This window comes from Scyliorhinus canicula, chromosome 18, assembly GCF_902713615.1.
Source record: "Scyliorhinus canicula chromosome 18, sScyCan1.1, whole genome shotgun sequence".
Classification (NCBI taxonomy): Eukaryota; Metazoa; Chordata; class Chondrichthyes; order Carcharhiniformes; family Scyliorhinidae; genus Scyliorhinus; species Scyliorhinus canicula.
In genome coordinates, this window is record NC_052163.1 from 19810023 (window position 1) to 19837337 (window position 27315).

The 27315-nt window shown below is 43.9% G+C and overlaps 1 long non-coding RNA gene across 1 annotated transcript in view; it reads left to right on the forward strand.

Annotated features, from left to right (window-relative positions):
• LOC119953442 overlaps positions 1 to 24152 on the forward strand; it is a 47128-nt gene extending 22976 nt beyond the window's left edge. The window contains exons 2-3 of the long non-coding RNA XR_005458023.1: positions 527 to 647; positions 23777 to 24152. This is a non-coding gene — a long non-coding RNA (uncharacterized LOC119953442). The remainder of the gene's footprint in view (positions 1 to 526; positions 648 to 23776) is intronic.
• Positions 24153 to 27315: the final 3163 nt, after the last annotated feature.

Consider the following 27315-nt stretch of genomic DNA (forward strand, 5'->3'; position numbering starts at 1 on the left):
TCCCCATTTTAAGAATCCCCTTTTAAAATTGTTTTGTTTTAAAGGGATTTATGTTGTGTGTCTGAGTTTAACTTATAGGTGTTGTATTCCCCATTTTAAAGTGTGTAAGCAGTGCGATGACATCAGCACACCCTGAGTCTGGCTTGTGATCAGCACTACTTTATCCTATTTATACGTTCAAGCAACAAAGGGCAGGATTTACCGAGCAACCCATTGCATGTTTTTCAGTGGTGGAGGCAGCCCACCAGCAGGATTTTCTGGTCCTGCCGTTGTCAGAGGAATTTCTCTTTGAATGCACAACTCATTGGCGGGAAACCAGAGGCGGAAGTGCGCCATCGGTGTGACCGGGATTCCCGCCGGTAAATTCAGCCCAAAGTTTTTCTGCCGTGTTTTCAAGTACTCCCTGTACTAAACTAAACTTTGTGTTGAAATAGTTTTTGCTGTACCTTTTATGAGTTGAGGAACTCTGTGGACTTGTTCTTTGAAAGAGTTCTGCACCTTACTGTGTCTAAACTTTGTTTTTCAGACTTCGTTGCTGCCACAGGCATTCACGGTATACACAGAGGTGACACGACCACAGGAGGGCATTACACTAACCCATATATAAAGGACACAACTGATCTTCCTCTTTCCAGTGGAGACAGTCAGTGAGTAGAGACACAGGGTTGATTCAATATCACTCCCACCACGTGGATTGTAGCAGACTGGTTAGTCAGTCTTGAGTAGCTATAGAAGGATTAACAGTAGTGGCGAACTCGAGTAGGAGAAGTGTAAATAGTTTAATAAACGTGTTGAAGTTGTCTACATGTCTGAACCTTCCTTTGGCAAGTGCACCACAAGGAAGCCGCTTGTGCTACGCCTAGAGCACAACAAGACAGTGATTTTCAGGATTACAATTGCATTCAATGAGGTTTCACTGTATCTTCAAATGTTATGCTAGGTGCTATTTTGAGCAAGGAAGACAGAACTTTACTGCCCTGTCACAGTGTGGGCAGGACCATAAAATGGGGCAAACCATTCAACGGTCCATTGACTTGGGTGGGGCCAGAAAATCCCACCGGGAGAGGCTCGGAAATTCCACCCGAGAGTGGGTTTCTGTTATTCATATCTAATGTCAGAATATTACCTCTATGCCTGTATATCTTTCATAGTCTAATGCGTTGGGTCCAGATTTTAGCAAGGTGGATTTATGAGAAATCCTTCTGACTACAATTTACTACTATAGATTTTCGCATTTGTCCAAGCATCACTTAACTGTGAAACCCCCTGCCCTGCAGTACCATATGTGGCTATAAGATTGTGTCTTAATAATTCTCATTAACTTCGTATTGCACCACCCCACTCACCAGGTTGTGTGCACAGCAATGAGAAAGTGGCAGTATAACTCTGGGGTCATGATCTGGATCCTTAATGCGCTAAAACTAAACAATGAGAAACTCTCTTAGGCAAGCTGTTGTGCACTAAAAGCAGATTAACTTCACCCTGGTGCAAAGCGACATTAAAAATCTTCCCATGCAGTGACATTGAATTTTGAGAAGTCAGCTCAGTTAGTTTAGTCCCACAGTTACAGGGCTGTACAAAAATATTTTAAGTCCAAACATAAACTGGAGAACTTCGAGGGTAACCCTTCTCTGCCGAGCCTAAGAATGAAAATGCCTCTAGCATTTTACATCTCACCCACTTAAAAGATCTATTAAAATAGATGAATGTGAAGACTCTCTGGCTTGCTTACAAGCCGCTGCCAGCTAAATAAAAATTAATGGGTTCTCTACTGTTCCCAGTAGATCTTCTCGGCAGTCACTACTAACTACGAAATAATGAAGTAAGGATTGAATCAAATAAATTTCAATTAGTACACAAACCAGAGTGACTCATCAAAGCAACTATCCTTCAGGGAACACATACACAGCTTCAGGATAATGTCGAACTGGACAAGGAATAAATTAAATGCCTGTGACGATAACCCTATGCTTTACATGGTGAAAGGGAGGGAGCAACAGCACACGGTACAATCAGGATAAAACAGAACGCCCAGCCGTATGTTTAAACACAGGGAAACGCAAATAAGAAATGAAAGAACGCAGGCGATGCCATCGATCATTTCAGTTAGATAGAGTTGGACTGGTAGCGACTGATCCGGGAGTGATAGTCATTGAGGAGTCATTAAGGAGATTGTTAACAGGATTACAGACCTGATTGCCGTTGAAATGGGAGATTAAAGGGCAGAAAAGCTATCGAGAGCTTCTCCGTTTAAAGCCTCTGTTAACCAAATTCAGATGCACATTTAAAGCAACACTTCCTCTTCGGGTTAACTTTGAAAACCACACATAAATAGGTTTCTTAATTGAAATTTCCACTCATAAACTTTCACATTAAGTCATTTTCACCACTTCAGAACATTTTGGTGCTGCAAGGGTACCTTTTTGACGTTATTTCTGTGGCAGTCCGCGAGGCTTCAGTAGAAGTCCATTTTAAGCCACGTTTAAGCAATATTGCTCCTCCCTAATGCAACTCTTTTAAGTTTCATTCCTGTTGGTAGGACAGTCCTTCCAGGTAAAACAATAAACATTTGTAGAGCTAGGGAGCAAAGAGCAGGGAAGTGGGTGAAAGAAGTGGGATAGCTCTTCCAAAGCTCCTGCACAGGTATAATGGGCTGCTGTGCTATATGATCCTATCGTGGCCTTTCTTTCAGAATAACACATCTGTGTTTCTGGCTAATTTAAAGAGAGACAGAATGTACCTTTTATCATTTCACAGCAGATGTTATCGTCAGCCTGCTTTAAATTCAGGAGCATAATTGGGAGAAGACAAAGGCACGACTTGGACAGTTTAGTAGCTTCAGAACATATTTTGCTAATTCGCTGAAGTTCATAATCAACGGTTCCAATATAATCTCTGGAGAATCCAGTTAATGCACTACATTTCTTCATGTTATTGTTAATGATAAGCAGAAATTGGGGATTTACAGGAACGAAAGAATTATGCACACTTACAGAGCCCCTGGGAACAGTATTATATCTTACTATTGCAAATGAGTCAGTAGCAAGTATGATATATCATTTTAATTTTATCACTGTCTCCACATTTTCTATACACTGAAGTATTTCAAAATCATACTGGCATTTAAAAAAAATCTAAAAGTACCTGTTTTTTTCCTTGAAGGTTGTGGAGTGATTGGTGGTTTTTTTAATTATAGATAATGAGGGACCAGTGATGCATGTCTCCAATTATGATCCTCAGACATTAAGGATGGAAATGATTATTGGACAGTTGCAATTTTGCTGCACTAACTTATGCCGAGTATTAGAATCGGATTGCGTGAATCTCCATTGCAAGTTCGCCTAATAGTGGCCAGTTAATCAACGTGGATTCTTCATTGAAAATATGTACTCACCATTTTTTTTTTATATTACACGAGATAAAATTCACCACTCATCAATTCCAGCTCAGAATTGTGCACTTGGATAGACAATAAATGTCAAGAAAACAAACCTGAAAAAAAATCAGAAGCTACTGGACAATCTCAGCATCTCTCCTTTACTTCAGATAGATTTTTCACCCAGTCCAAAATAAATACACCAAACCTAACCTAAGGAATGGGATAAAAAACAAATATCGTAGATGCTAGAAATCTGAAATAAAAACAAAACATGCTGAAAATACCCAACAAGCCAAGGCAGCTCTGGAGAGAGAGAAATAAAATTAATGATCCAGGTGATTGAGCTAGCATCAAGAATAGGGTAATGTATTTCCATTTTGATACAGCATCAGCACTTGTCTTTCGAAGACCCCAAAAGGATTATGGGGCCAACCTCAGGCCTGACACTGTCCCATTTACAGCTAAAAATGGGGCAGTAACAAAGTTCAAATCACACAGCAGCACAGCCAAAACACAGAGTCACTGAGTTTCTGCTGGAGGTTCTCAGTTCTGATTTAAGGCCCTGTAACTCAGCATTATGTAAGGACTCTGGCACCATTTTGTGTCTTCACTTGTGTCATGAAGACAATTTAGATAGCAGAATTTGAGATGGCCATTTCCTTTCCCCCCCCCCCCCCCCAATTAAAGGGCAATTTAGCACGTCTAATCCACCTACCCTGCACATCTTTTTGGATTCTGGGGGTGAGACCCACACAAACATGGGGAGAATGTGCAAACTCCACACGAACAGTGATCCGGGGCCGGGCTTGAACCCGGGTCCTTGGCTCTGTCAGGCAGCAGTGCTAATCACTGCACCACCGTGCCGCCCTAGATGGACATTTCCAAGTGTATTTGAAGGGTTCCCATCAGGAACCTGGAAGCACGTCCGTCACTGGATGTCAATACTCTGTCATTTGTGTATTTTGAACCTTCATGCTTTCCGATATTTACCCTTTTTCTGTAAGTTATGGGGGGAAAAAAATCCCTGCTGATAGCTGCTATTCCTTTTTATTCCTGATAATTCCAGGCCTCCCCTTTAAGGTGCTCCTGCAGTGCCGTTTGAGCACGGCTGCCTCACAGGATTTCCTGCCATTCCAATCACACTGGCAACTCAACTTAATGTCTCCCATTAACCACACTACCCTGCTTCACTGCCTGCTCAATATATGTCCACATGAAAATCAACCCTGTATCTTTAAATTAGAAACAGAATTCACTCACATATATGATTCAAACAGCATTGGTAATAACAGTAAAGGTTAGTTTTTTTTTAAATGGATTAACTCCTTTTTGAAAATGGGAGCCACAATTCACTAATAGGTCTATTTCTGCTTCAGGACTTAAGACGAGAAAATAAAATAAATTTTCCATTTAAATATGTTTAAACTGTCGGCTATGCTTCTGTTCTATTGACAGCCAAGTCGGTATTCACTTGTTGATTAGAGGAACACTAACTGCCTCGAAACCGAGGCTTACCACCCTGTTAAACCTGAGGAGGCAGCAGGCTCCATTTTGAAAGGGGCCTCCTGCCATGCGTCCAAACTGCCTGCCTGTTTCAGACAATAGGACCCCTTTAACTTACTGATCAGAGTTCTACGATATAAATGGAGCCCCAAAGACAATATTAGATTGGAACTGGATGTGGCGCTAACAATTGCACTCAAAGACGAGAGACAAGTTCAATCGAGGCTTTATTGCTGTGTGATGCTATTCCTCCGGCTGCAACTGAAGACTAGAGTCTGAGTGACTCACACGCATATTTATACACAAGCTCCCTATGGGCGGAGCTAGACGGCAGGGGCTTACCGGAGGAACCTGTATTACAGTTACAGCCAAACATCCCCCTACTGCAAGTATGCATATCTACAGTGGTTATCACCACACTGGATTAAGCAGAAGAGGCCCATCAAGATCAATTTGGAATTATTTCTGCTATGCCCAGATGAGCAGGAATGCCCTTCCAGGCTCACAAAAATAACCCAAGTTGCTTTTACCGCTGGACTCCCACTCTTATAATGTACCTGACGGCTGGGGCAACCTAATATTGATATTAATCTGGCAAGCTGTAACGCCATGCCCCATCAGTTTTTCATCCCTCAGTTCACAGGCCTGATTTAAATGAGACTGGGGTCTCAAAAATCGCAACTGCCGTTTTGCTCTATATGTGGCCGCCCAAGCAGAGCACTCTGGCAGTCAATCGGCCAAAAGTCAAAATCATGCTGCTCCGAGCTGCCTGGTAGCATAAGACTAAAGTTTCTTTGGTCTTAAAGGATGTCACAAAGTTAACAAGCCTTTACTGACTACTTATTTATTGCACAAATGTAGCCAACTGGAAACAGTGGATCCCTCTATGATGTGCTTTTTGGGAGCAACCCAGGTATCATGCTATAATGAACACGGCATGGGGAAACGTGGCTAAATCAAGGAAAATTGCTCTCAACCCTTACCTTACTAATTTGAAATCAGCAGGAATGCTCTTGAGATGTGCTATACTGTATCAGTCTAAATTACCTCCAGGAAGAAAGGAAGAGTACAGAGACTGGCTGATTATTGCTGTTTTCATTTTTCAATGCATTATATCTTAGTGAAACTCCATTCTTTAACCTCAATTTGTTCAAATCCTTTTTCATTTAAATTAATTCATGGGGTGTGAGCAGCATTTTTTGCACACCCCGAATTGCCTTTTGAGGAGGTGGCAGTTAATACTGTCTTCTTAAATCACCTCAGTCCATGTGGTGAGGCACATCCACAGTGCACTTGGGGAGAGAATTCGACAATTCTGACCCAGCGACAGTGAAGGAATTGCAGTATACTTCCAATGGGATTGGGTATTGTTGGGGAGGGGAACTTGCAGGTGGTGGTGCTCATGTGCACCTGCTGCCCTGGTCCTTATAGATGGAAAATATCACGGGGGTGATTCTCCGAGCCCCACACCGGGCCAGAGAATCGTCGCCACGACGCCCCGGCGCGCGATTCTCCGAGGTGCGGAGAGTCAGCGCCATTTGCGCCGGCGCGTTTCGCGTGGCGCCGGCCGCGGGCCGCTGGAATCGGCGGGGCCGCTAATTCTCTGGCCCGGATGGGCCGAGCGGTTACAACAGAGTCCCACTGGCGCCATTCACCCCTGGTCGCTGCCGATGGGAACTCTGCGCGATTGGTCAGTGGGCAGCCTATGGGTGGGGGGGGGGGGGGGGGGGGGGGGGGGGGGGGGGGGGGGGGGGGGAAGGGGCGCTACTTCACCGGGGGGGGCTCCGATGGGGTCTGGCCCGCGATCGGGGCCACCGATCGGCAGGACGGCTCTCTTCCCCGCCCCCCCCTCCGGGCCTGCGTTCCTGCACGTTTGGCCCATGAACACCGATGCCATATTGAGTCGGGGCCGGCGCGCTAAGGCAGTCCCCCGCGCATGCACAGGTTGGCGCGGCCCTACTGTGCATGCGCGGGTTGGCGCGGTGCCCATTTGGCACCAGGAAAGGAGGCTGGAGCAGCGTGAACCGCTGTGCTGGACCCCTGTGGGGGACAGATTAGGTCATAAGCGGGCCCGGTTCACGCTGTCATGAAACGCGACGGCATTCATGATGGCGTGAACACTTGGGATCCATTTGGAAGAATCGCCCTCCACAGGTTTGGGTGGTGCTGTCAAAGGAGTCTTGTTGAGTTGCTGCAGTGCGTCCTGTAGATAGTATACAATGCTGCCATGGGGCAGAGGTGGTGGAGTGGGTGAATGTTTTATGATTGATAAATGGGGCACCAATTAAGCACGCTGCTTTTTCTGGATGGTATCAAGTTTCCTTTGTGCTGTTGGAGCTGCACTCATCCAGGCAATTGGAAGTGTATGCCTTCACACTCCTCACTTGCTTTGTGGGTGGCAGATAGGCTTTGGGCATCAGGAGGTAAGTGACCCACCACCAAATTCCTAGCCTCTGGCCTGCTCTCGTGGCCAGAGCATTTACAAAAGTAAAATTATTGCCGATGCTGCAAATCAGAAATAAAAACAGAAAATTCTGCAATTACTCAGCAAGTCAGGCAGCACCACTGTGCTTGATCCAGTCAGGTTTCAGGTTAATGGTGACCTCTCCCAGAATGTTTATGGCAGGGGATTCATCTATAGAAATGCCATTGAATGCCAAGGTGAGATGGTGAGCCTATCTCTGGTCATTGCATTGCACTTGTGTGGCCCAAATGTTACATCAACCCAAGCCTCAATTATTGTTTAGGTCTTGATGCATGGACTATTTGTTTGTTTTTGTTTCTTTTCCTCTTGGCCAATGTTAGGATCCACTTCCATCCTGCTGACTTCCCTTGGATACCTTCTAGAATTAGCCAAACTTCATATTTTGAACTATCCACCGAGAGGTGGTAAGCCATTCATCTATTTAGGACAGCTCAGCCCTCTCCCTTCCTTAATTCCATCCACACCTAATAATAATGCTCCTGTACTTGCTAGTATGATCTGTTTCAGAGGTTTTCTCTCTAACCCAGGGATCCTGCAACTGGCTAATAATAATCTTTATTATTGTCACAATTAGGCTTACATTAACACTGCAATGAGGTTACTGTGAAAATCCCTAGTCGCCACACGCCGGCGCCTGTTCAGATACACCGAACAAGCACGTCTTTCGGGACTTGTGGGTGGAAACCGGAGCACCCGGAGGAAACCCACGCAGACACGGGGAGAATGTGCAGACTCCGCACAGACAGTGACCCAAGCCAGGAATCGAACCTGGGGCCCTAGCGCAGTGAAGCAACAGTGTTAACCACTGTGCTACCATGCCGCCCTATATTGTAACGGAGAAAATCCTGCAACACTCCACAACAAATAATGTGTCACATATTCCTGTTAATGACAGGCGCCGGAATGTGGCGACTAGGGGCTTTTTACAGTAACTTCATTGAAGCCTACTCGTGACAATAAGCGATTTTCATTTTTCATTTTTCAAAAAGAAACTGTTGATCAAAACTAAATGTATTGTTCTTTGAGATCATCTTAAAGATATGTTTGCAATTCAATGACACTTACTGAAAATATATCTAGGCTAAAGATTGGTGAGGCATGAGTTCAAGACAATAGTCACTTTAACAATGATCTCTTGACGAATCCACCAGGAAGAGTTAAAATTGTATAATTTAGGCACAGGGATGTACATTCTCATATGACTACTAGGAAGTTGACCAAGACTGATTATAAGAACACCCAGCTTGCTCTGTCATTCAGGAGCTACACAGGATGGCTTTGGCAATAAGTTCATGATTGGCCATCCTTGAGGCCTCCGTGAGTAATCGAGAGAGAGACAATTGAGAACCACCACCCTATTCGTGCTGCTGACAACCCTGCGCACTCCTCTCCCCATGAACCTCGCCTCACAAATCAACTCCCCCCCACCCCTACCCCATACACATTACTGGCCCATGGCCTGGGTCACTCCACTATCCTGGGACCCGGGGGGAGGGGGGGAGGGGGGGGGGGTCTTTATCCCCAAGGCAAGGCCCGCCGTTGGCCTCATCACTGCCTGATTGGCTTGTGATTTGGTGAATCTTCTGGAAAAAAGACAACCAGCTCTCTAACCAGCAGGTGAGACACCCAACACTGCAACAAAATTCTGACCAACATTTAGAAAAGCCCACACATTACATAAATAAATTTGCCTACCTGTAATTTACAAAATAAAATTACCATGGTTCAATTTTTTCCCCACGGACATTTTGTGGTTAATTGTGGAGAAAGATAAAAGGGACGATTTTACCCCAACCTGTTGATGGGAAACCCACCAGATGAGATGGTTTTGCACACATCACCCATTGGGGCCAATTTTCCCTATCCCAGCAGTCGAGAAGCTGATCTAATTATTTCAAGGAGTAATACTGGACGTGGTGTAAAAGCAATGTCCCGCCTCATCCAGTGGGTTAAATATGCCAGAAAATCCAGCAACAATGGCTGAGTTGATATTTTCACAAAAGTTTAAATTGCCACGTGGAGCAGAAATCAGCCCACATTGAAAACATACTGAATTGTTATTCCTCCCATTGCCACTCCCCAACTTAAACCCAAATACTCTTCCAAATGGGAGGCTGGCGACGTATTGCCACAGACCTTTCCATAACCACCATCAGTTTATGCTACAGTTTTCCCATCAGCGGGCACTTCAAGCATTGGGCGCAGATGCCGTCAATCCCTTCTTTGTATCCTTTACTGGCCCAGCCAATCAACAACTAATGTAATTCACCCAGCGGCTGAGATTTGAACTTGTGACTTTCTAGAGAGGGAATCAAGATCATAACAGCATGAGACATCATGCCACATTCTCCATTTGGCAGAAACATTCACAATTGTGCGCTTTGCGATACAGTAGCACGGTAGCATTGTGGATAGCACAATTGCTGCACAGCTCCAGGGTCCCAGGTTCGATTCCGGCTTGGGTCACTGTCTGTGCGGAGTCTGCACATCATCCCCGTGTGTGCGTGGGTTTCCTCCGGGTGCTCCGGTTTCCTCCCACAATCCAAAGATGTGCAGGTTAGGTGGATTGGCCATGATAAATTGTCCTGAGTGTCCAAAATTGCCCTTAGTGTTGGGTGGAATTACTGGCTTATGGGGATAGTGTGGAGGTGTTGACCTTGGGTAGGGTGCTCTTTCCAAGAGCCGGTGCAGACTCGATGGGCCAAATGGCCTCCTTCTGCACTGTAAATTCTATGAAAAATACTATGATTGATCGGAAAACTAAATTAAGATGGTAACCAAGCAGTTTATAAAAAGTGACTGGATTACCTGAAATTCTGGTCATTTCCATTTCTGAAGATATGTGATGGAGTAATGTAGAAAAGCCAAATGTTTTCATCGAAATATTTCCAACTGGGAAGGGGCCTTACCTTCCTTTAACCAATATTTTATGAGCGTCAAATGATTTAAGTTCAAAATGCAAGCCATACTGAAATAATTTTGTTGGCAAGGAAGATGACACTTATACGACTTTAATTTTTGATATTAGTTTATGGCAATGGAAACATTTTACAAATAATGCCACAATGATTTAAATGTGACTGTTATCCTGTCACATCAGTTAAAATAACTGATTTGACCATCGTTAGTTCTGGCCTTCGCTTGAACCAACATTTCTAACAATCAAGACTGGATTACTCTGAAACGAGAAAGCTAACCCAGAATTGAATGGCATTTAAAATCCATACTAATAAATTGGTTGCACACATGTAATTTGGTAGCACGGTTCGCAAGACAATGGGAGTGGATGTATGTGCAATAAATAAGCGCAAAGTAATAATCACAATTTAATCTAGTTTAAAGAATTGGGAAGCAAAAATTAATGGAGTAACTGATATTTGGATATTTATCGGACAAGGATTTTTTTTTTTATTCCTTCCCTCCAGTTGCTTAAATTGAACATTGATTGCACTTTTATGAGAAATGTGTAATTTATAGAAATTAACAGCGCAAATGTATGTAGGGAGCAATTGTAAAAAGTATCAGGGGAATCTATTTTTTGAACTTGAACAATTAATTCAGTGGGTCTCTATAGAACACGAGAAGCAAAAGTGGTTCATGGAAACCATTATTACTGATATAAGGATGTCCAACACTGGACTGAGTATGATTAGGAAATTGTCTCATTTTATATTATATGTCCATTTTGTCTCTGCACCATATGGTTCTGTTATATGTGTCCAATTGAAGTGGCCTCTATTCTCTGAGAGCAACTAGTGCAGTTCACCTTTTTACTGGGATCCTGAGCCTGATACAGCTTCAGCATTTTGCACCAAAATGCCTCTGTGAATATCTGCTCTGTCCAACACACAGCTGGTAAGGACAAACACAGTGCCCATTGGCAAACTTTAACAGGTGCACTGGCCTCCATCTTATGCATCAATTGAATCCACTGCCTAACAGCTGTTGCTCGGTGTGCTTTTACTTAATTGCTCTGTTTAATAACCTTTTCTCTAGAGTCGCCAGGTATCTTTCTGATACCACCATGAGGTTCAAAGCCAAGTGCTGATCAATAACTCAATACACCAGTTAGTAAGTTTCAAATCAAAACACATTTATTATACACACAGTCAATCATTACTCATGCATAAAACTCTACTTACTAGACTATCACTACAACTAAAGGCCTATACTTAGCTTTCAAATGGCCCACCAGGTCAGAGGAACAATGGCCTTTGTCCGGTTCTGAGTCTGCAGGCTTCAGGCTGGTATGGAATAGTAGCTAGGAGCGTCTATCTCGTCGTGTGCGTTGACTGGAGACTTACTTGGTTGGTGCAGCTGCTAGGCAGGTCTCTCCTTGTTGAGAGTCATGGTCAAGCGTTCTTTAGAGCTGCTAAGAGAACCTGCCAAGAGAGCGAACTGAACTTGGGGACTCTACTTGAAATGAAAATGAAAATCGCTTATTGTCACGAGTAGGCTTCAATGAAGTTACTGTGAAAAGCCCCTAGTCGCCACATTCCGGCGCCTGTCCGGGGAGGCTGGTACGGGAATCGAACCGTGCTGCTGGCCTGCTTGGTCTGCTTTAAAAGCCAGCGATTTAGCTGAGTGAGCTAAACCAGCCCCTCTTTATAGTCTTTATAGTCCCCAGGGGTTTCGCGCCCTTGTGGGCGGTCCCCGGACCTGGTCCCAATTAATTCAACCATGTCCCAATTTTTTCAATCGATTTCTCCAATACTGGAGCTGTTCCCTGATCTCTGGGCGGTTCCTATGTGTCCGTTGGCCTTCCTTTGTCCTGGCTCCCACAGGCTCCCGGGAGTCTGGTTTGGTCCCGATCGCTTCAATGTTTCTAATTGTTCCTGGGGATTGCTCATTAGTATGTAGATGGCTATTGGTTTCGGTTCTGTCTGGGTTCTGCAAGTCTTAATACACAGGAAACCTTGCACCTGCTTGTTTTCCTGTGCCTGGCCAATTTTCCCTGTATTCTTTGCGGGCATCCATTTTGGAATCGGGAAGTGGCCAGGCGGCTACACAGCAAACACCAAAGTCATGCATCTCACTACTGCCAATAATCCTGCAAACGTTTTTTGAATTAAAGAAACCAGTGCAAATATTTTACTCCTGTTATTGGATTTGCAGTGGTTTGCAGTTAGATCTTTTTCTGAACATGATTAGCAAATCTCTGACATTGGAAGAATAAGAAAGTCATCAAGTCTCAAAGTGTATTTGGCTAATTCTTAATCATTAACGGAGCAGTTAAAGTGAGCAGCTTGACTCCAATCACGACAACTTTATCCAAAGTTTTTAAAAGGGAAATATTTACAATTAGATTTCAGACACTGCGAGAGATTATACCCACCCCAGCTCTGATCAGTTTTGTAATTTCTTAAAATTCTTTATTTAAGATTGATACAAATATTGTTTTGAAGTGATATTTTAGTTTTGTCCACCATATGTCAGTTTTTGCACATTAAAGATTCTTTTTCTCAATTAGTTTTTTTTAATGTTTTGCCAATCTTCTGAAATTTGCATCAGGGCTGAGAAAGATGATGAAGCATATCTGCGTTCAAAATGCCTCCTTAGATTTTGTCCTCCTTTACCTCCACTGAGAAAAGTCCACACTTTCATTGTGAAGCCAAATCATTTTCAAACATCCTGCGCTCCTAACTTCACCATTCAATGCCAAACCTCAGTGGTGTTAATCAAACTGGCTCTAAGCAACATATTCTTCAACAAACTTAAGTTCAACGTCCTGGGAAGTACATTAACATTGTTGCACTATTTTTAAAAATCTTAACAAGGCCGAGTCCTTTTTATACAGAATAGTTCTGTTAAAGGAATCTTTGTGTGTGTGGTTATTTTTCATGCTGCTTTTAATATTCCACATTATATGTCTTGTAAGTGTCAGATGATGGAAAGCACACTGGTGAGCAGCAGGAAAGGAAATTTATTCCTCAGTAGGTTAATAACAATTTCAGCCAAATAAAACAATCTCTCACTTGCCCTCTAATTAGTCAAAAATATTGATCATTGCACTTACTTGGATATATGATGGCCTTTGTGCACAAGATTGTGAAAACCTTGCTGGTTAAGTGAACAAAAGTTGATCATTTTATGTATATTTTGTGTTTTGAAGATATATTTCCACCCAGTTTACAGTAATCAGGAAATGTAACAGAGGGCCTGATTTTTGCTCATTCTATATCGGCTCCGAGTCTTGCCCAAAGTGACTCTTTGTGAATGTTTTGAAGGACACAACAGCAAAGATTAAAGATGTGAATTCAGCTCAGTGGAATTTGCTTCTTTCGATTCACTCTCTCAAAAGTGTGGCCTTGTAAAATTAGGCGATTTATAATAGAAAAATTAGTTAATTTCAAAACTGAAGAAAGTGCACGTTCTGCGGGTACTTTTTAACCAAACATCCCCCCCCAGCGGGGAACTGGCATAATTAAATTGACCACACACGCGATTCTCCCACCCCACCCAAAACGGCGTGCCGCGTTTCACGACAGGCCGCTCGGAGAATCGCCACTCGCCATTTCTAACAGGCGAGCGACGATTCTCCAACCCGGATGGGCCGAACGGCCTGCCCAATCTGTATCAGCCTCCCCGAACAGGCGCCGGAATGTGGCGACTAGGGGCTTTTCACAGTAACTTCATTGAAGCCTACTCGTGACAATAAGCGATTTTCATTTTTCATTTCATTTCAAATTAAGCCCATCACTCGCCCCAGATTTCTCAGTTATTTGGTTTGCCAAAATCAAAGCTACGGCTCAACATTGTGCAATGCTAGGGGAAACAAATATAAAAAGCGAGGTGAAGCAATCCTAGGGGAGAATCATGTGACGTACCTTAGATGAAATAGTTGTTCATCGTGCGGTTGCTAAGATGATACTTTACAAATAATATAAACAAAGTGTAGCCGATATTAGGCCCTCTGATTGGTGAGATATGTGCTGCTGTCATTGAATGGGCTGTGTTATCACAGAACCATTGCTTTCAGGCTGTTTATCCATTTTACTCTTCAGATTTTCGTGGAAATAATGAATCACGCCAGCACTTATTCATCTGAAAAACAAACCACTGGAAATATACCCCTGCCGGGCTCACTGAATGCATGGTGCAAAGATTGGTACATCACGGCATGTAAAATCCAGAACAATCACACCATTGGTTACTTCTTTCAAATGATAATTGTAAATGACAGCATTCGCTGCAAGGTCCCAGAAAACTGGTCATCTAGCCAATAACTTTGACTTGGATAAAAGTAGACGATATTTCTTGGAAAAAAAACCAAAACGTATTCCACAATACAATCTCAGACTGAAGCCTTCAAGGCGAGAATTTGTTGTTCCTGCTTCTACATTTTCAAACTCACGTTTTGCACCAATGTGAGTCCTGGGGCTGGATTCTGCGGGAATCAGCAGGGCGGGCATCGCTCCGGCACCGAGGAGTGGCGTCAACCACTCTGGCATTGGGCCGCCACAAAGGTGCAGAATCCTCTGCACCTTCAGGGGCGAGGCCGGCGCCCGAGTGGTTTGCGCCGTGCCGGACGGTGGGGAAGGGGCTTGACGCCACACCAACCGGCGCCGAAGGGCCTCCGCCGGCCGGCGCAAATTGGCGCATGCGCATGAGCATCCGCATGTGCTGGCTTCATCCCAGCGCATGCGCAGGGCGGATCATCTCCGCGTCGGCCATCACAGAGGACCACAGCGGCTGACGCGGAAGAATAGAGTGCCCCCATGACACAGGCCCGCCCGCGGATCGGTGGGCTCCAATCGCGGGCCAGGCCAACGTGGGGGCACCTCCCGCGGGCCAGGCCAACGTGGGGGCCAGATCCCCCCTGAGGACACTGGAGGCTGCCCACGCAGCCAGGTCCCGCCAGCAAATACCTGGTGTAATTTACGCCGACGGGACTGGCCGAAAACGGCCGGCCACTTGGCCTATCGCGGGCCGGAGAATCGCCGGGGGTGGCGCTGCCAGCGTCCGCCTACCGGCGCGGCACGATTCCTTCCCCCACCAAATCCCCACGCTGGAGAATTCGGCAAGGGCGGGATTCACACCACACCCCGGTGACCTGGCGGGGGTCGGAGAATCCCGCCCCAGATGGTTTTTTTGTAAGCGTTCAATGTATTGTTCAAAATGTTGTAATTTGCAAACCATTAGGTTTGATCTCAATATTTTTTTCTGTGCAATTTAGCAGAGACCATAAGAGGAAGGGGAGAATTGAAAGATATAATTTTTTTTGTAAATATGTGCAAATTTATGTAACCTTTGGTATCATTGCTAGTAGTGGGAAAGTATCTCACAGTAAATTGGCAGCTTTCTTTTTGCACTGCGCTCGACTTCAATGGAAAAGAAGTTTGGGTGCAATGTGAAATGAGTTCACTACTGGTGTTTACTGCTGGTGTGAAACTAAATTCAATCTCCCTCCCAGCCTTTCTGCAGAAAGGCTACGTTAGCTGAAGAAAAAGGTCCAAGTTATTTTCCACAGATTCTGTCACATTTGTGGATTTGAATCTTTTACACTGACCCACTTACTGGCTGATCCTTGAATGCTCTTCACAGCTAGATCCTACAAATCAAGTGGCAGAAACAGACTCCAGAAAAATGTTTGGGTGATTGATAATTGAATTGCCCTCAGGGCAGGTTTACCTCTTCACACAGACTCCCCGTCCCCGTTCCCACATGACTCCACCCCACCCAACAACCAACTCTGTAAATTGAAAATGATCAGTTCCTCCTAATTAACAAGATGAAAGGATTTTCCATTTGGGTAAGTGGGACCCCGTTGTCGCGATTAACTGTGGGTGCTTAACTCCACACTGTGTCAGTAATAGTCACCCAAAACAATTTATACAAAACTGGCCTGTTAATGGCCAGAGAGTGCACTCACCATCCAATTAAAGATGACACTTGGGTTCGCGATGCTGGAGAACCAGTGGGAGGCCTTCCAGCAGTGAAAGCGCTGCAGCCTCCCAATGCAGATCAGAGTGCGAGGGCAACTCAAGGTGGAGGTGCTTTCTCAGCATCTTAAAGATGTTTAAATTCAAAATAACCACAGCTTCACTGGCAGTGTGATTTTAAAAAAATCAGTGCAGAACACTTTCCCCTTCCCCACCAGTCTGCCACCTACATTTTCAGCCTGTGGTGGTACTTCCCCTACCCCCCCCCCCCCCCCCCCCCCCCCCCCCCTCGTGCTGGTGAGAGAGCGCCGACAGCCAAGTTGAAACTTCAAAGTTGACATGTAAGAGGGGCCACAGTAAGCCTTAGCTCGATAAGTCACTTGCCACTTGCAGGCGGGTAACCGTTCCAGATCCAATCGGCCTCCCAGAAAATGGATGGCTGCCTGGATGGTGCCGGACAATCGGCACGTCAGCCAGCGGCAGGAATTTCCAGACCTGCCTCTGTTCTCACCCCATTTCACCATGAAAACCCTGCCCTAAGTTTCTAATGTCCTATCGTTGCTGGGTTTAGTCAGGTATTAACCACTTACAAGCAGCAGCTTGTTCCAGAAGTTGCAGCTTTCATCACATTTAAATTATCAGAACAACAGCTTGCACTTATATAGTCTTATTAATATAGCAGAATATTTCAAGGTTCTTCAGAGGCTGGGATGGGGATGGCAGGAAGAAATGTAAATAGAAAGAAGAGTAGAGGTTACCAAGATTAAAACACAAGCCATTATATTGGAAGAGAATACTAAGAGGCTACTGTGGGCTCTTTAAAAACAGATACAGGTAATATTGTAAACACAAATAAAGAATGGCAGGCCTTTGCACTGCCTTCACAGGGATATTTCAAGTGAACCAATAATGAACCAGGAACTGAAGCTCTCTTAAGTTAACGTTAGCAAGAAGCCATTATTAGATCAAATAACTGTGCTAAAAAATGATAAATCCCAGGAAACTGGGGCAGGATCCTCCGCTTCGCTGGCAGAGCGCTCACGCCACAGATTTCCCGACGGCGTGGGGGTGCCCACAATGGAAACCCCATTAGCTGGCTACCGGAACGGAGGATCCCGCTGCCACCGGGAGTGCCCGGCACCAGAAAACGGACGAGGCGGGAAGGGGAATCCCGTCCCGGATAATTTATACCCGAGGAATTGAAAGAAGATTTGTGAAGAAACTGCAGATGCTTTAGCCATTTCCTCCAAAGTGAACTCAATTCAGGAGTTATTCCTTTAGATTGTAAAATTTACAAATATAATTTCATTAATTAAGATGAGAGCGAGAAACTACTGGATCATGGACCTGTTGGTCTAAAATCCATTGGAGGTAAATTCTTGGAATGTACAATTAAGGACAGGAAGTTCGTGCACATTGCGAAGTTTGAACTGATTACAGAGAACCAACTTGGGGCAGCGCAGTGATTAGCACTGTTGCCCACGGCGCTGAGGACCCAGGTTCGAACCCGGTCCCGGGTCACTGTCCGCATGGGGTTTGCACATTCTCTCCGTGTCCTTGTGGGTTTCACCCCCACAACCCAAAGATGTGCAGGTTAGGTGGATTGACCATGCTAAATTGTTCTTTAATTGGAATTTAAAAATTGGGTACTCCAAATGAATATAAAAGAGAACCAACATAGATTTGTAAAGGGTAGGTAATTCCTAATGAACCTAATTAATGGATGAGATAAATAAACTGGTATGCAGAGGAGTGTCTCAGACGATAGTAGTGCGATCTTCCAGAAGGCATTTGATAAGGGTATCAGAAAAAAATAACAGCTCAGGCAATTGAAGGCAAATTATTGACCTGGTTATTGATTAGGTGGGGGAAGGCAGAAAACATGAATAAGGATTAATTACTTACTTTGAAAAAAAGTGACTAGTGGTGCCCCACTAGGATCTGTGCTACTGACAAGCAACAATAGTCTCATGGCACCATTTCTGACACTAGCTTTCAATTCCAGGTTTTATTCATTGAATTTAAATTCCAGCCAGCTGTCGTGGTGGGATTTAAACCCACGTCCCCAGAATATTAGCTTGGGTCTCTGAATTACAAGTACAGTGACATTACCATTATGCCACCGACTCAAACAAAAGAAAAGCTTTGAAAATTGCATTGAAGTATCATCGGCATTGGTTGATCAGAAGAAAACTAAATGCATCTTGCTGTCTGTGCACTCTTCAACTTCAATTTTCAATTGAGAGGCCTCTATAAATTAATGGAAAATGTACAGGAATAATGCCCTCTCAAAATGACTAAGGTCAAAAAGGCATTTCTTCTGAGGAAGACAATAGGATGCAGATGATCTGGAAGCAATAAATGTATTAAGAACATTTGCTTTACATTTACTAGAACTGGCAACGCTCACACATATTTTTTCTTACACAATCCTCAGCTTGTATTGTCTAGATGTCAGAACTCATGCTACTGAGAGCCCTCATGTCATTAATATTATTGCTTCTCAGAAGATCTGTGATAAATATACCAAAGCATTAATCGAGGCAACATACAACAATTATACGGTGTTTAGCACAATTCTGCTTGTCGTATACAATGTGTGAAGCAATAACCTGCACAACGAGATAGATAAACAGATAACTGTATCACACCTTCTACTTCCCCACTTATGGATACCATACAACGTATAAACAGATTATGGACAGGTGTCATTGTGCAATGTGTCTTTTATTTCCAAGGTGTAAAATGCATAGACAATACATCTGGAAACAAGCTGATGTCTAATGGACAAAGAATTGCAAGTGGTCTGGATCACAGCCTAGTTTCCATCCTCTTTCCTTCCAAACAACTGTTAGCTGTGATATGTGTTGGTGGGGGGGAGGGGGGGGGGGGGTGCGAGGAGAAGGGCAAACTAAGGGAGAGGCTCTGGTGAATGAGATGACTCTGGGTTTGATTAAACATAGCTGAAAGATGTGTTAAAAGGCCTGACATTCACACTGTGACCGCCAAGACCAAGGGCTGGAAGTAATGGGCACGTCGGGGCATCTCAGACACTGACTGCAGGGCGTGCTAATTAAGTGCCCCCTCAGACATTTACATGGGCAGCCTCGGGCTTTCCGCAGGATCAAGAATCCTGAGAAAGTCCCACTGTTGCGAGCTGCTGGCCAATCAAAGGCCGACAATTTAATTGAACAGCAGCCACTGGCTGGTTTAGCTCACTGGGCTAAATCGCTGGCTTTTAAAGCAGACCAAGCAGGCCAGCAGCACGGTTCGATTCCCGTACCAGCCTCCCCGGAGAGGTGCCGGAATGTGGCAACTAGGGGCTTTTCACAGTAATTTCATTGAAGCCTACTCGTGACAATAAGCGATTTTCATTTTTCGTTTCACTGGAGAGGCGGTGGTTGCTGCTGGTAAGACACCGATCTTGATGCCTAGAATCATTGCTCGATCCCAGGCTACATGTACATGATGGTGAGAGTGGGATTGCAGCGAAGGGTGTTGCTAGAATATGAGGAAACATCTTTGCATGTTCATATTAAAATCATGGAATTCCCACCATAACAACACTACAGGTGTGCGACACCATATTGAATGCGGGAGCTCAAGGAGGCTCACTTGGCAACGATATTTAGGGATGGGCAACAATGCTGCTTTTGCCAGCAATGTCCCCATTCCATGAACTAATTTTTAAAAAAGTTTAAAACTAATCAACCTGAGGTTTAAAGACCAGGTAAAATCCCAAAAATCAAAAACTGATGCCAGTGCAACCCCTTGCTGCTAAAAACGCAACTATCAATCCGGGTGGGCAGAAAAAAATTAATCCAGTGTCAGCTTAAATTTAAAAAGAATGAAGGAATTAAATGTTTAAAAGTAGGATCACTTTGGGGGGAAAAAATGTTTCATGAACTGGCTTTATTCCAGCTCCAAGTATTTCAGTGTTTGGCTATAAGAAGCATTTAGGTTCATCATCGCTATGACAAATTGCTGATATGGATTTCCACTGGATTATTGCATTTTATTACTTCAGGATGCGGTTCTACACTAATTTCCCTATTCGGCTTTATTGTTCACTGTCCCCAAAATAAAGCTGCCTCATTTCTAACCGTCCAGGATGAGATTGTAGCCAGATGCGTAAATTCAAACAACCAACAGCCTTGGATTTTTGGCTCAGATTGCTTAAACAGAATCTTCTTCTGCTTAAACGGTCCCTCAGGATCGATGACTGGTTTCCGTTCCAGTTTGATGAGTTCCGATATGGCTGACAAGTCCAATGTGTGGCCTGTAGTCTCTGCCACATGCAGGGTAGATGGTACAAGAAGGGTTGTGTAGATGGGTTGTTTGGAGGTTTGTGCATACGTTCTACTTCACATCTGCAAATATCCGGGGCGGCACAGTGGTTAGCACTGCTGCCTCACAGCTCCAGGGTCCCGGGTTCAATTCTGGCCTCGGGTGACTGCCTGCGTGGAATTTACACTTTCGCCACGTATCTGCGTGGGTTTCATCCGGGTGCTCCGATTTCCTCTCACAGTCCAAAGATTTGCAGGTTGGGTGGATTGGCCGTGCTAAATTGCCCCTTAGTGTCCAAAAGATCAGGTGGGTTACTGGGTTACGGAGATAGGGTGGAGGTGTGGGCTTAGGTAAGGTGCTCTTTCCAAGGCCGGTGCAGATTTGATTGGCTGAATGGCCTCATTCTGCACTGTCAATTCTATGATGATTCTATGTATCGAAGCCTCTGGATGCGTTTGGTGCTTTCCCGAGTGAGCCTTCTCCATTCTGCGTGGTTACAAGCCAGAATCTCCCAAGAGCTGCCAGGAATACTTGACTTCTTCAGGAATACTTTCAAAATATCCCTCAAGCCTTTATGCTGTCCACTGGAAGTCTCAGGCCCCTCACAAGTTTCGAGTGGGAAAAATGGGAACAGGGCAGTTTGCGAAGTTGCATTCCTGTAAGGAGTTCATCCCAAACAAGCAGGCAATTGATCGATTGCACCCACAAACAGATTGTAGCATCAGACACATTATACTTCACTCTTCCCCATACCTGCTCAGTTGTAACCGGTAGCCATGCACTAAAACTCTTTTCATTTCAGCAGTTTTCACAAGCTCAGCAGCAGCACTTTGCACAGATCCTCATGTTCGATACAGGCCATCCTTATTAATCAAAGTCACTGTTATTGCTGTTTGGATGTCGCAGGTTAGGAGCCAAGCTGTCTCAAGCATCAGAACACAAACCAAAATTGTCAACAATTAAATACAGCCACACTTCTCGCAGAGCTGAATATTTGCGAAATAAATAGCAATGTCACACTCGGGTACAATGGACTTAGAATATAGGTTTGCATTGGAGTTCATTACACAGTAGTTTACTGATCTCAGGTCAAAGGGCAGGATGAGAGAGAAAAACTAAGGCTGGCCATTTAAGACTTTATGCTACTCTCACCAAACAACTTGTTACAGTGTGCATTCAGGTAGTACCACGCTGTCAAAGATCTTTCGCATGAAACATTAAACCGAGGCTCCACCTGTCTGCTCAGGTGAACATAGAAGATCCCATGGCTTGTGGGCATTTACTTTGCACAAATTGGCTGCTGTATTTTCCACATTTCAATTGTGACCACCCTTCAAAGACCTTCATTGGCTGACTGCACTTGGAGCCAACAGGTGGTCATGAAAAGCGCTATATAAATGCAAGCATTTATTTTTACACTCTGCACCTTTCTTGGTCAAGAAATATTGGGCAGAATGTTACCAGAATTTGGCAAAGTGTCAGGCTCAGACAGAAAACTGGTGTGTAACTCTCCAGTTGTACAAACCAGTTTTCTCACAGAATCTTGTCTCCTCGCCAAAATCAAGTGTCACACTGGCAGGCTTCTTATAGCCAACATGCAGCCGAATGGCCCCCAGAACACATTCATGGAGGTCTCAGGGCTCTTCAGCACCCACCCCCCCCACCCCCCAAACGATATTCATCACCGAAACCCCCACCACACACAATTCCCATACCTCCCCCGCACCCCCCCTCCCGCCCACATGGGGTTCCTACTTGTGTCCGCGCAGCAGTACCACTGGCACAGGTTGGCACTGCCCATCAGAATGGCCAGAATCTTGAGCCCGCACTTGCCGCCCGCAGGATCAGCAGCAAGGGCGGAAAACCTCACGAGGGTCAGGAAACCTCTGTTGGGACAGTGTCAGGGTACTGCCTGGGCAAGTCCCTGTACCTGCCCGGGGGCTATATCTACCCCTGAGCCACTGGAGCAGTACCACCCTCTCAACTGCCTCACGCCTGACCAAACCTCTTGCAAACGTCGGCGAGGTATGGCTATTTAATGAAGGGGAATCATTTGGTAACAGGGGCAGCTACCAAATGTAGATGTATGAAAATGTATGAAAATGAGCTTCACGTCCTTTGTGGCCGTGAATCTTGTGACACTGCTGGTGAGGGGGGCGGGGAAAAACAGGAAACGTAATCTCTCTGGAGATCGTGTTGCCCAATTCTCACAAGGTTTTCTGCCAGTGACGTCAAGTGCGAGCTCAGGATTCTGGCCATCCTGTTGAACAGAGGAACGATCGAATTTGAGGGCCAGGAGAGCAACAATTTATTGACAAAATGAACACCAAATGTACTGATCTCAGACATTGAACAACAAATACTCAACTTAGTAACTCCAGAAGTGAATGCTTATTTATGATAATTCCTCTGGTTTGATAAATAGTTCCAATTCTGAGTTTATGGCATATTTAAAAGAAAATGAATGGGTCAGGTGTGGTTGTATGCGGCATATGACGGAGAAAAGAGCTGTTTTTATGATTTTTCCACCTAATAATAATCTTTATTGGTGTCATAAGTAGGCTTACATTAACACTGCAGTGAAATTACTGTAAAAATCCCCTCGTTGCCACACTCCAGCGCCTGTTTGGGTACACTGAGGGAGAATTCAGAATGTCCAATTCACCTAACAGCACATCTTTCGGGACTTGTGGGAAGAAACCGGAGCACCCGGAGGAAACCCATGCATACACGGGGAGAATGTGCAGACTCTGCACAGACAGTGACCCAAGCCGGGAATCCAACCTGGGACCCTGGCGCTGTGAAGCAACAGTGCTAACCAATGTGCTACCATACCTTATCTTGTGATTTGGCACATAACAGCCTTCTGAATTTGACACTGAGTTCAGCAACTTTAGATCCTAACATCTGTCCCATCTGGTGCTATGTGTACTTTTTCTTTTTTTTTGTTTTGCTGTGTGGTCTCGTCTGTTTTTTTTACCACTTCATGCTGCATTCAGATGGTTTATATGTAATTGTTTGCACATCATTTGGACACAACCTTTGTTTCTTTATTATATCCAATACCACACTTTTTGGCTGGTGCATCATGAGATCTTTTGTTATTAATCTCCCGTGCAAACCAGCCAATCATAGACTGAGTCCTTCGCTTTTTTTTTTATTGCCCCCTTCCACTGGCTTAAAAATCCACTTCAATCTTTCCTCAAGTTTGATGGAAGTTTATTCTGTTTGTTTCAACAGATGCTGTCCAACATGGCTGCCTTTTTTCAGCATTATTTTGTTCTTAATATCCATCTGTGTCAGATGTACAAAGAGAAAGAAGAAACCCATTCATGGATTAGAGAAGTTGAGAATTCTATCATACCATTTTTTCAACGAGACAGGAGCATTTTAAAATAAAGTAAGATGGCTAAAACTAAAATTAAACTATAAACAAAATGTTACAAATCAGACATGAGATGAAAGAACTCCTTCACGCCTCTTGCACAATCCTGATTTTCAACACTGCGCCATGCCTTCAGCTGCCTAATCTCTGGAGTACCCTCCCTAAACCTTTTCATCTCTCGACCTTTCACTGCTCCAAGTCACTCCTTTATACCTACCTCTTTGACTAAGCTTTTAGTCACGTGTTTAATTTTAGCGAAGTGGCCTGGTGTCAAGCTTTGTCTGGGAACGTTCCCGCAAAGCACCTTAGGATGTCTTTACTATGTTGCAGGGGCTATACAAATGCAAGTTGTTGCTGTCACCTTTCAGAAGCTTGTGCTAAAACGAACAAAAACTGACAAGATCAATTCCTTTTGAAGCGCGAGATGGAAATTAATGCAAGAACGCAGCGGGGGAAATTCAGTTCAGGGAATGAAAGTAAACTGATGCGGGGGCTGTTAATAAATTCACCAATACTTAATGGTGCCTTCAAAATTCCGAACAAAAATCTAACTGCTTATTTTGACAAGTTTGTTCATTTGGAGGAATGCGTGCCCCGTTGCCGCCAAAAGCAAAATATCGTGTGCTGCAAAGAAAGGGACAATTTACAAAAGTACATGTTTTACACATTGGTGGCCCAGTATCAGTTAGTCTTAGGTCAATAAACATCTGCTGACTGACAAGGCTAACGTGTATGGTTGCCAAATTCATGGAAACCAATCCAGTTTTTATAACATGCATGTTAGGTGTGAAAGTGCTAGGATTTGTTTAAATTCGCAAATGAAGTTTTAAAAAATTAACCGTTAAGGATTAACCGTTAAAATTAACCGCTTTTTGCAGTGAAGTCGCATCAATTGAAATTAAATGAAAATCGCTTATTGTCATAAGTCGGCTTCAAATGAAGTTACTGTGAAAAGCCCCCTAGTCGCCACATTCCGGCGCCTGTTCGGGGAGGCTGGTATGGGAATTGAACCGTGCTGCTGGCCTGCCTTGGTCTGCTTTAAAAGCCAGTGATTTAGCCCAGTGTGCTAAACCAGCCCCTAATGATATAATATGGCATCAAACCAACATAATATATAATGTATATATACCATAAAAGCTACACAATTATTATGATAAAATGTCACAAATAGGATAATTACAGCCTATAAATTGAAACATGTTTTTAACACTGCATTTGGATTTGGAGCATTGTGCCCACTTTTGGACCCCCATAATCTAACAAAGATATCTTATTTTGGGGGCTGGTTCAATGAATGGTGACAATATTTAAACCAGATCTTACAGGGCAGAATCATGAAGGACTAACTGTGCACCTTGAGACTTCTCTCTCTTGACAGTAAGTTTTTCTTTAGAAAGCCCTTAGGTTTGTGAAAGAGTTTGATCAGCTATAAAGAGCTAACATTTTCTGTTGCATGAGGGTCGTCGGAAAGAAGGGAAATAAAATTAAGATGAAGAAAAAACTTAAGTGAAATGGAAAATGGTGGTCGACCTCCGGAGCAAATTGGTTGGGGAGAAGATAGAACAGGAAACCTGAAAGGGTTTCAAGTCATTTTTTTTTTGTAAATGACAGAGATATCCTTCAGGAAAGAAAAGGGAATAAGTGAACAGCTTTTTTTGGCGTGAACTCTGTTAATCCACTTGGCAGTAGAGAACGTGGGTAAAGCTGAAAGAGAAATGCAGTTGAAGCTTTTCAGTTTGCACTCATCAGGACAGGATCGCAAGAATGCTAAACCTCAAAGGGACCAACAATGTATACTACATGAGAAGAGAGTGTTAATTGGATGACAAGTGGACTCTGATTAGTAAGGAACAGTTAACTGCCAAGCCTTTGTTTCAATTCAGATCAGGCAAGTTAACTCTGATTGTTCAAGGCATGGTGAATAAACCAGGGAATGGCTGTCCAACAAGCTTTTGTTTAGTTGAAAAAGGTTCAATGCGTAGATATGCTCCTTTTACCTTTTGCTTAAATATATGCACTTTCCAATGTATGTATGTAATCCACACTCGGAGCCAAACTGATAATCCTAAATTGTTGTTAGTGTAATTTTTAGCACAATCGGGATTGTTTAGTAAGTGTTGTCCATTCGCGACATCACATCTAATATTGGATGCTATGAGTTTTACCAGCACAGGGTTGGTTAAATGCGATCAGTACTTTGCCTGGAGGGACATGCGGTTTGATATGATTCACCAGTCGGGTCATATGGCCTACATACCTGACATCACACTGGCATCAGTGGGCGTTGTAACTGTTCTCTGGTACATTCTCCATGACAATGCCTCCACCTGCCAAAGTCCACTTGCCAACATATGAGCACTTTCTTCTCACATAGTATAAATTGTTGGTCCCTTTGAGATTTGATAGTCATTCAATTCTGCCCTGATGCGTTCAAGATGAAGAGCCCCGACAGCACTACTCCAGCAATACTCAAAAATCTGTTAATGTGGTCAGAATTGTTAGGTGATATACATGAAATCATCAATATTGATACTGGAGTAGATTTTCAGCCTCACACCCTGAGCAGAACACCTCGCCTTTTATAGAGCAGCATTTTAGCTGATTTTCATTCCATTGTTTCAAAAACGTTGTCAATGCCCAGAACAGCATAACACTGCAATAAAGTTACTGTGAAAAGCCCCTAGTCGCCACACTCCACACAGCACAAACTGTTTCATCTGCATTTTTAAAAATAGGTGAACTATTATCATCTTCAATATGGGAGGTAATTGAAGATGAATCATGGCCGGATATATACTTCCTTTCTGAAGCTTACCAGAGGTAACTTACCACAGCTGAAGTAGTCCTCTTCTACCCGAATATATTTATTATATTACCTTATTATGTTTAACATTTTGCAAACATTAACTTGAATACTAAATGGGGTTCGTGGTAACACTAAAAATCCCAATTCAAGTTGTAGCTGTCTCTTGGCTGTTGTTAAAAATGCTTTTTGTGATTTTCATTCTTACTCCCGTGAGCTAGAATTGTTCAAAGAGGTAACAGTGGAAGATCGGTAAGAAGCTAAAGAAGTGACTTTGTGAGGCATTGCTCTCAGAGTAGAGCAAGTAGGAGTGCAGATAGGAGTAGTGTCACGGAGGGAAGACTACTTTGTTCAAATTTGTCTGATTTATTTTAAATCACTGCAAAATCAAGAGTGCCAATTTATGGGTAGATTGACCTTTGGGCTCCCTTGTGGTCCACACTCTCACTCAGAGCAGCACCCTACATAAAACAAGCAGGATCAGATCAACTGCCTGCTATATAGCCTACTTGACCTTCCTTTCCATTGCAAGTTGGAAGTTCCAGCAATGGCTATTTATTTATGGTAGCACAGTGGTCAGGACTGTTGCTT